Here is a 10,237-nt window from a genome sequence, read left to right as displayed (position 1 = left end):
CGGATACCGTGATGAATTTCATTAGCATCTCCTTAAGGTTCAACTTCTTTTCCTGCTGGTAAGGTGGTTGTTGAAAACCTGGAGGATTTTGTGGTCTTTGATTTCCTGGACCACCCCAAGAGAAATTGGGATGGTTCCTCCAACCTGCATTGTAAGTGTTACTATACGGGTTATTTTGAGGTCTAGAATTATTATTACCCATATAGTGGACTTGTTCCTCCTCAGTCTTGAATGATGGATAATCTGTGTTGTGTACTCCTCCTACACTTGAATCACACTTCATCACTGGATGTACCTGAGTAGAACCATACAAACTATCAATCATTTTATTTAAAAGTTCTACCTGGTTAGATAGCATGGTAACTGTGTTGAGGTTGAAAACATCAGCAGCTTTCGTCGGCTTCATTCTCATGACTTGCAACTGATATTTATTCAGTGACATCTCTTCAATAAATTTGTAAGTTTCTTTAGGTGTTTTATTGTTTAACGTTCCACCGGTGACTGCGTCGATAAGCTGCCTTGTTGAGAGGTTCACACTGTTGTAAAAAGTCTAAATCTGCAACCATAGAGGTAACCCATGGTGAGGGCACCTTCTCAATAGATCATTGTATCTCTCTTAGGCATCATAAAGAGTTTCTAAATCCATCTGCACAAAAGAAGAGATATCATTCCTTAATTTAGCCATTTTAGCAGACAGAAAATATTTAAGTAAAAATTTTTCGGTCATTTATTCCCAAGTAGTGATTGACCCTCATGGTAACGAGTTTAACCACTGTTTAGCTTTGTTCCTCAATGAGAATGGGAACAGCCGAAGGCGAATGGCATCGTCAGAAATGCCATTGATCTTAAAAGTGTCGCAGAATCCTAGAAAATTTGCTAAATGAGTGTTTGGATCTTCGTCCTGCAAACCATCAAACTGAACAAATTATTGTATCATTTGAATTGTGTTAGGTTTCAATTCAAAATTATTTGCAGCAACAACAAGCCTAACTATACTCGATTTAGTTCCTATTAAAGTAGGTTTAGTATAATCATACATAGTACAAGGAGCAAGATCCTAATTTACTGGGTTTGCGGCAACTACATGAGGTAACAAATTATTTTGATTATCAGCCATCTCCTCGATTGTGGTTTGAATCTCGTCCTCTTGCCCTTCCTCTATGTATCATAGGTTTCGCCTTATTTCACTTCAGTTTGAGTGAGCTGTGCTTTCAATCTCACTGTCAAAAAGCAAAGGTCTTCACGGGTTCCTCCTAGTCATAAACTAAAGACACCTGCCAGAAGCAAATGAGAGGAAATTTAGAAAAGAAAAATTAAACTAAAAACAAGAAGTAAATTGCAATAAAATTAAAAATGGCTAAAGTAATAAAAAAAACAAATGTTCCTAATATCTTAGTCCCCAGCAACAGTGCCAAAAATGTGATGGTCATGAAACTAACTAAAAATTCGACTTAAGGCAAGCGCACCTATCGAACAGTAGTATACTTATGGTGAGACAAGAAATATCGTATCCACAAGGACTAAAAGTACTAGTAATTACTATCTTTTTATTATCTAGCTTAAGAATTAAAGGGTGTTTTTAAACAAAACTAATTTTCGAAGATTATGACAGAGATGAAAGTTGGAAAATACTTTAGAAAAACCAATGGAGAAGACAATACCTAAGAAAGAATCCATCTAGGCTTCACTTATTACCTTTGACTTAGACAATTTATTCGCTTGACTTATTCCGTAGAAATCCCTGATTTATGTTAATATCCCTTTCGAGACTAAAAATAACTGAATCTAGGTTGATTAATTGAAATCTCTTTCTAATTAAAACCCCAATTTTTGCATTAACTCGATCTATGGATTCCCTTTTTACATTTAACTCTAATCCGGTAGATTTATGTCGTCTTATCTCTAGGATTGCATGCAACTCCACTTAATTATGAATGATCTACTCTTAAACAGGGACTTTTCCTCCACTGAATAAGCACATCAAAAACCTGAATTAGTATCCTGGAATATTAAAGCAAGTATTAAAATTCACAATTAAGAATAAGAACAAATATTTATCATATAAGTCAAAGAGTAATAAGATTCGTCTTAGGTTTCATCTCCCTTAGGTATTTAGGGAGTTTAGTTTATAATAATAATGAAAAACATATCAAAGTTTGGAAAACAACAAAACATAAAGAGACCCAAAGAACTCCTAGGAGATTGAGTGGAAGTCTTCAGTCTTGATGTAAATCCTACCTCCGAGGTGATTCCAATGGCTTTCCTTATGTATTTTTTGCCTTCTACTTTCTGTCCCCCATAATCCTCTTCTAGGGTGTTTATATAGGCTTTAGAATTCTTCCAAACCCTCAAAAGTGGCCTTTCCCAAGTAGAACTAGACTTGGGCTCGAGAGGGACACGGCTATGCGCCACGGCTGTATGCAAGTGCTCAAGCCGTGTGTAATTCTGAGTTGGTTTCTACAATTGCCTTGCAGAACTTGCAAGATTATTGTGATTAAACTGTTTCAAGATAGAAATACATTGTTACCTCACGTAATCTTTTATGTGCTTATGTGATTAAATTAATTGTTTGAATTGACATAGAGATATGTAGAAGAGATTATTTTAATTTCATAAATATGTATGTGCATTAACACATTTTCCTATTAAAGTTTATTTAATGGGTTGAATTGACATAGAGCTAGAGTCAAGAGATGAATGGATTTTTGTAGGTGAATATGTTCATAAGTTAGCAAATTACCTAGTTGCTGTGAATTTATTCGTAACAACATAAACATGAATTTAGTAATTCTAAGTTAAGAAATGTAATTAATCTAACACAATTATTTTATCTTGATTAAATCAGCTTTTGAAATTGCGCATTAAAACTTTATTTTATTTTATTTATTTACTTTGTTTACTAGCTTTTAATCACCTTTCAAATCAAAATATATTTTTCTTCACCAAAGTGTTTTAAATTGCATTCATAAATAGTTCTTTCCATATTCCCTGTGGGTACAATAACTCGACATTTACTTGTCACTTTATTACTTGTTGCGATTGTGTACACTTGCACATTTTCATCATTCCAATCTGTCAGAAATGCATAGGATTGTCAGTTTCGTCGTTCCAATAGTGAAATTAGGGCTAGCTCGGGTTCGAGATTGTCGGAGACTTCATCACACTATCCAGTACCAACTTGGTACTGTTGAACTTAAGTATTTTGAGTATATGGCATGTATAGGTTTATGGTCATTTTGATATATAGTTTCATAATGAATTTAGTCATTTGAAATAGCTTGTAAATTTTAATGTTTTGGTTTTGTATATAGCCATGAGAGTTGGCTTAATTTGGTTGATTTGGTTGTGTATTCATATGTGCATATATCTTTGGTTATGTCTTTATTGATGGATATATGATTCTTGATGATAATTGGTAATTAAGGATACTAAACAGTTGAGAATTGATTTGGGTATGTTTGTGAGATTAGGCAAAATGATGCAAAATTGGTAGTGCTCATATTGATGAATTGAAATTATGAGTTTGGGTATGAAATTGAATGACACATTGTAGTATTGATGTGTTTTGTCTTTGTTGGTATTGAAATGGTATAAGTTATGTTTGAATGAGGTTGATTGAATGCCTATTTATGTCTTGTTTTGCTGTCATTTTGTTTAGTGTAGATGTATACAAATTTGGGTGGGAAAATGGCTTGGTAAATAGCCTATTTTTGTCCACATGGGCAAAGACATGGGCGTGTGTCTCAGCTGTGTGTGACACACAGTCAGGTTGCACGCTTGTGTGTCTCTCGGTGTTGAATTAAAAATCAAGTCAGTATGCTCGACACAGCCTAGCACATCGGCGTGTGACTTGGCCGTGTGGCATAAGTCAGTATACCCTATATGTTTGGCATGGCCTAGCACACAGCCTGGCACTCGGGTGTGTGTGTCCATTTCTAGGGCATACGGGCTAGCCACACAGGGGTGTGAGTTGGCCGTATGACCCAAGTCAGAGAGTTACATGGGGTTGGACACGGGCTAGGACATGGCCATGTGCTCCCATTTCGAATGTCCACACTGCCAATGACACGGTCGTGTCTTTGGCAGTGTGAGACACACGGCCGGGCCACACGGGCGTGTGTCCCCTGTATTTTATAATATTTTCTAAGTTTCCTTAAAATTTCTTAAGTTATCGATTTAATCCATAACCACTCTGAATGCATGTTTTAGGCCTCGTAAGCTCGTAATAGGACAATGTGATTGATATTGAATGTTGATTTCATGATATTGAAAATGTATGTGAAATGGATGTTTATGTATGTTATAAGTCCAGTAATGCTCTGTAACCCAATTTCGGTGTTGAATACGAGTGAGGGGTGTTACATTTATTGGTATCAAAGCTACGGTTTAACCAATTCTCAAACTAACATAGCGTATGTGAGAGTCTACTTGTACATGCCATATATAACCTGTCATAGTGTGATGTCTCCTGACAGTTTAAATCGTGTTTTTGTATAGTAAATGGATCCCAATCGAGCTGTAGCTGATGATGTTGAAAGTAATGCGCCAGCCTTCATTCATGGAGTAGTACAATTCGAGACGAGACCCATAACGGGTAGTCATGGAGAAGAGGATAAAGAAGCCTTCTTTCAGATGATGAATGAGTGGTTTACGGAGTTTGTTCGAACAAATCTAGCTCCTCAGCAACCTCCACCCACACCTAATCCCCAACTAGTTCCCGTAGCTCCTCAAGTTATGGAATTCTTAAGATTTAATAAGCCATCAGTTGATAAGATTCAAAAACATAGAGCTGAAGAGTTTAGAGCTAACGTTGACGATGATCCTGAGATAGCCGAGTTTTGGCTTGAAAATACGATTCATGTATTTGATGAGCTTTTTTGCACACTGACTGAGTGCTTAAAATGTGACGTATCACTTCTGAAGGACACAACATATCAGTGGTGGGATACTCTAGTATCAGTGGTACCGAGAGAAAGGGTCACCTGGGAATTCTTTCAAGCTGAGTTTAGAAAGAAATACATTAGTTAGTAGTTTATCGATCAGAAACACAAAGAGTTTTTGGAGCTGAAATAGGGCCGTATGTCTGTGACTGAATATGAGCGAGAGTTTGTGAGACTCAGTAAGTACGCTCAAGAATGTGTTTCAACTGAGACGATTATGTGCAAAAGATTTGAAAATGGGCTGAACGAAAATATCAGATTGTTAGTCGGGATTCTAGAGTTGAAAGAATTTGTTGTACTAGTTTAATGAGCTTGCAAAGCCGAGGAATTGGGCAAAGAAAAGAGAAAAGTTGATTTCGAGGCTAGAGATTCAAGAAAGATATCAATGAATAAACTATATCAATCTTTATCAAAGAAATCATGACATTCATACACTCGTTCTGTAACACCCCGTACCCGAGACCGTCGCCGGAGTCGGACACGAGGGGTTAACGGGCTTAATCCATTTACTTACGCAGTCCACTTTTGAAAATTTTCCGGGCAGTTGGCTAACTGCGTCACTGTCACCTTAAAAATCATATCTTGAGTTCCACAACTCGAAAATCAGTTTCGTGATTTTTTCCTAAAACTATACTCATATATGCATCTACAAATTTTTTTCTAGAATCTTCGGTCGGGCCAATTAGTACAGTTTATTAGTTAAAGTCTCCCCTGTTACAGGGTTCGACTACACTGACCTTCCTGCAATGCGACTTAGATAACTCCTTTTACAGGGCTTCAATGCTTATGCCGCTTGCTTCTAAGGAAACTAGACTCAAAAAGGATTCTGTACATATATGGCATGACTTCTAATTATCTCTGGTTAATTTATAATGAATTTCCAAAGTCGGAACAGGGAATCCAGAAACCGTTCTGGCCCTGTCTCACGAAAACTTAATTATCTCTTATAATACTGTTCATATGATTGTTTCGTTACTTTCCTATGAAAATAGATTCATCAAGGTTAGGTTACATAATTTATTCGCTATTTAATTCCATTCCTACTATTTTTAGAGATTTTTGACATCCACATCACTGCTGCTGCTAGTATCTATTTTTAAGGTAAACTTTACCTATTTCATGATCCTCCATGGATCAACTAGAGTTTGTCATACTTATACCAAAGGTGATCATGAATAACCATTCCCATGACTAACCGTTACCAACATTTCCATACCTCTCGACGGACGACATACAAAACGATTATAATGCTATGATCAAGTATACTTAAGCCAATTTCGCATGGCTATCCAAATTTACACAAAACCGAAAGGTACATGACCTACAACAAAAGGGTAGTCCTATACATTAACCAAAATATCCTCTCACTACTAGTCTATTCTATACATGCCATAAGATATTCCAAAACGTAGTAGTACCAAACAAAGGATAGTGATAGTGTGACTAGTTCTTTGACGATCCCCGAGCCTGTAGCTTCCAAATGAGATCTATAAAACAGAGGAAACAAAGTAAACAGAGTAAGCATTACAATGCTTAGTAAGTTTTAAGCAGTGTCAACAGATAACAACCAAATTATAACATAGTTATTCGTATTTTTATTTCACTCTTCCTTCGGGCATACCATCCCCTTCTCCAAATATGCACGTCTCATCATGTGTAATAGGCAGATAAATTCTCACTTGATGGTGACCTCTTATGATCATAGGTACATTACATATTTTTACCTGACTTCCCACATTGACCAAATGCACAATAATCATAGAATAGTCTTATTGCTTTACTGACATGTGCATCACATAACGACCTTGTGATTTAGTCTAAATCAAACTTAAATATAATCTCAAATACATACCTGACCAACTTAACGCATTGAACGTATTTATTACTAATTGTCACCGTGAAGTCGCATAATCTTACGCTTTACTTTAATCTTCAGCAAAACCTTTAGTTCGGGCTTACCGGACAAAATCTCCACGTAGTCATCGGGTCATTAGAGCTCGGATATAGTACGAGCACGAAGCCTCTGATCATTAATCGGTGATAATATTCTCGCATAAAGCTGCGGGGTTTTAACCGGATATAATCTTGACACAAATGCCCTTCGGGACTTATCACATTTATACACTTTCACATCCATCACATTGGCCACTCGGCCCTATCACATATATACACTTTCACATTCATCACATTGGCCATTAGGCCTTATCACATATATACACTTTCACATTCATCACATCGGCCATTAGGCCTTATCACATATGTATACGCTTTCACATTCATCACATCGGCCATTAGGCCTTATCACATTTGTATACGCTTTCACATTCATCACATCGGCCATTAGGCCTTATCACATATGTATACGCTTTCACATTCATCACATCGGCCATTAGGCCTTATCACATATATATACACTTTCACATTCATCACATCTACCGTTAGGCCTTATCTCATATTTATACACATTCACATTCATCGTAGAATCTTAAATCAAAATATAAATTTTCATGTATTCACATCACAATTATTCAAATATACTTCACATACCACATATACTATCATGTATGAGACTTGGTCTTGGCGAATCTACATCAATCATTTTCCAATGAATAATTCAATTTCACGCCATACTATCATTTCATATTCGAATACTCATAAACTTACAATTTCACAAATTTTAATATCAAAGATCCATCCAACACTCATATATCATTCTACAATATCACGAATTAGAATTCAAGTATGGGTTTAATCAATAGCTTATGAGCAGCTAAAATAAGTTTTATCCATGTTTACAACAAAATCACATATTCGCTACGAGCTGTTTTCCTGAGCAATGGTCACTAAATTATTTATAACCGGAGCTACAAGGCTCCAAATCACTTGCCGTTAATTTTCCCTGAATATAGACTCGTATATCTTCCACCCATAAATTTTTCAGAATTTTAGGTGTGGCCAATAAATACCAGATTTTTCTTAAAGTCTCCCCTGTTTCACTGTTTGACTAATCTGACCACTCCTCACTATGAATCAAATTTTTTATTGTACAGAATTCATAATGTGTTCTATTTAATTTCATTTGAAACTAGACTCATTAAGGAGTCTAAGCATATAAATATTATCTTATAACCATTTTCGTACAAATTATAATGATTTTCCAAAAACAAAACAGGGAATTTCGGAGTCAATCCGACACTGTCTCACAAAACTTTAAATATACCTTTATAGGAAATTCCTTTGCTTACACAGTTTCTTTTATAAGACACTAGACTCAATAAGCTTCATTGTCATATTTTATTCAACTTCTAACTCGCCTTCTACAATTTTTGGTGTATTTTCAAAGTTACAATACTGCAGTAACTCAAATCTGTCAAGACTTATTTGGCACTTAAACTATATAAATTCATCCTTCTCGCTACGAAGTTTATATAATCTTTAAGCATACTAAAGTAAAGTTCAAACACTTAAGAACTTACCTTGGATACTGTTGAACAATTACAAAACGGCTATTCAATTATATTCGCCTTCCCGCTATACAAGATTGATTCCTTGAGCTCGTGAACTAAATCAACCAATTTAACAACTCAATTTACATTCGGCAATGTCATCACATACATAACAAAATTAGATTCATTTCTTAAACCATCCACGGCAAATCACCTTCCAAGAACCTTAATTTACTTTAAGCTAAACCACTTCATGGTATACATATACACATTCGCTAATATAAAACAAGGTTAGCACTTAGCGAAATAATTTCTTTAACATTTTAAATTTCATTCGGTCTAATCTCCATATCAACTACTAATTCACAATAAGAATCAAATCCAAAATCAGCTACTATAATATATATCTAAATGCAATGTAGCTACTTAGTTGATTATCAATTATCACTTAATTCACATATTAACACATAACATCTCACATTAGCAATTCATTTGTATTATTCGAATACAAGCTCAACATGCAACCTCATCCCTTTAGTTTTCCATTCAATAATCGAACACAAAGATCACATGTCTAACTCACTATCCAAACTTGATTTCTAACACCTTAACCACATTTTCACATAATTATAAAAAAATTTCCCGAATTCATGAATGAATTTTCGATTTCATAAGAATTCAAGCTAAAATCACTAAAATCTCTAAGCTCACAAATCAACTTGCATTATAAATCATCAACCACAAAGTCCTCACGCCAAGACAACCATGGCCAAATGAGCTATCCCAACAATTTATAAAATTTAAACCATAGGCTAATTAAAATACTAGATAACCACTTAAAAGTATATGAATTTCCCAAAATAAAAATCAAACATACCTTATTAAGGCATTTGTAAGTGCCGATTGTTCATGAATTCTCTTCTTCTTTTTACTAAGTGAATTCGGCAAGTGGGAAAGAAAGACCCCTCCCTTTGTTTGTATCACCCATTTCTTTTAATATAAGTTCACATTTCATATTATTTATTCATTATTTCCTTTTTGTAATATAAATTATTAACATATAATAGATATAATATGGTTTAACCCATAACATGGCCGGCCACCATCATGAAAAATGGGGACTTTGACATGCAAGTCCCCATATTTAATCCCTGCGACAATTTGGCCATTTAAAAATTAACCAACACATTTCCAATGTTTCTCACATAAGCCCTTTTTGATCAAATTCGCATTCAATCGACAAAATCAGAGTATCAAAAATGCACACACAAATTGTAACATAATATAGACATGAAATTTAATAATCAATTATTTGTGTGACTCAGTTTTTTGGTCTCGAAACCACTTCCCGACTAGGGTCAAATTAGGGATGTCACACATTCAAATGCTTCAATCAGGTATCCAAACAGAGATCGTGGAAAGCAATATTCAAGTCTAAAACACAAGCTACATTAGTATCGAGTGTCGGCAGTGTAAGAAGTAATAAACCTGAGTGTCAACAGTGTGGTCAACGACATTTTGGTGAGTGCTGGATGAATAATGAAGGTTGTTTTAAATGTGGCTCGCAAGATCATTTCATTTGAGATTGCCCGGAGTTAGCCGATAAAGATAAATTCCAGAATGACCAAGCAACACAACTACTAGAAGAAGGCCACAGAGATATGCGGAAAATGTGACTAGTAGTAGAGGCACGACAAAAGATTCAGTTGTGAGATCAGAGACTAGAGCACCTACTAGAGCTTACACTATTCGTGCTGGCAAAGATACGTCATCACCAGATATTATCACTAGTACATTTTCTCTTTATGAAATAGCTTTGTAACAGCCCGATTTTGGGCCTAGTTGGAATAG

The 10,237-nt window shown here is 35.4% G+C and overlaps 1 non-coding gene across 1 annotated transcript; it reads left to right on the top strand.

The window, feature by feature from the left end:
- The first annotated feature begins 572 nt into the window (after window positions 1-572).
- Window positions 573-679, top strand: LOC128284841 (small nucleolar RNA R71). The gene has a single exon (XR_008275261.1). It is a non-coding gene; the product is annotated as a small nucleolar RNA R71 (small nucleolar RNA).
- The last annotated feature ends 9,558 nt before the right edge of the window (window positions 680-10,237 follow it).

This window comes from Gossypium arboreum, chromosome 11 (assembly GCF_025698485.1).
Source record: "Gossypium arboreum isolate Shixiya-1 chromosome 11, ASM2569848v2, whole genome shotgun sequence".
NCBI lineage: Eukaryota > Viridiplantae > Streptophyta > Magnoliopsida > Malvales > Malvaceae > Gossypium > Gossypium arboreum.
Note: the sequence above shows the minus strand (reverse complement) of the source record. Positions and strands in the feature narration are given on the sequence as shown.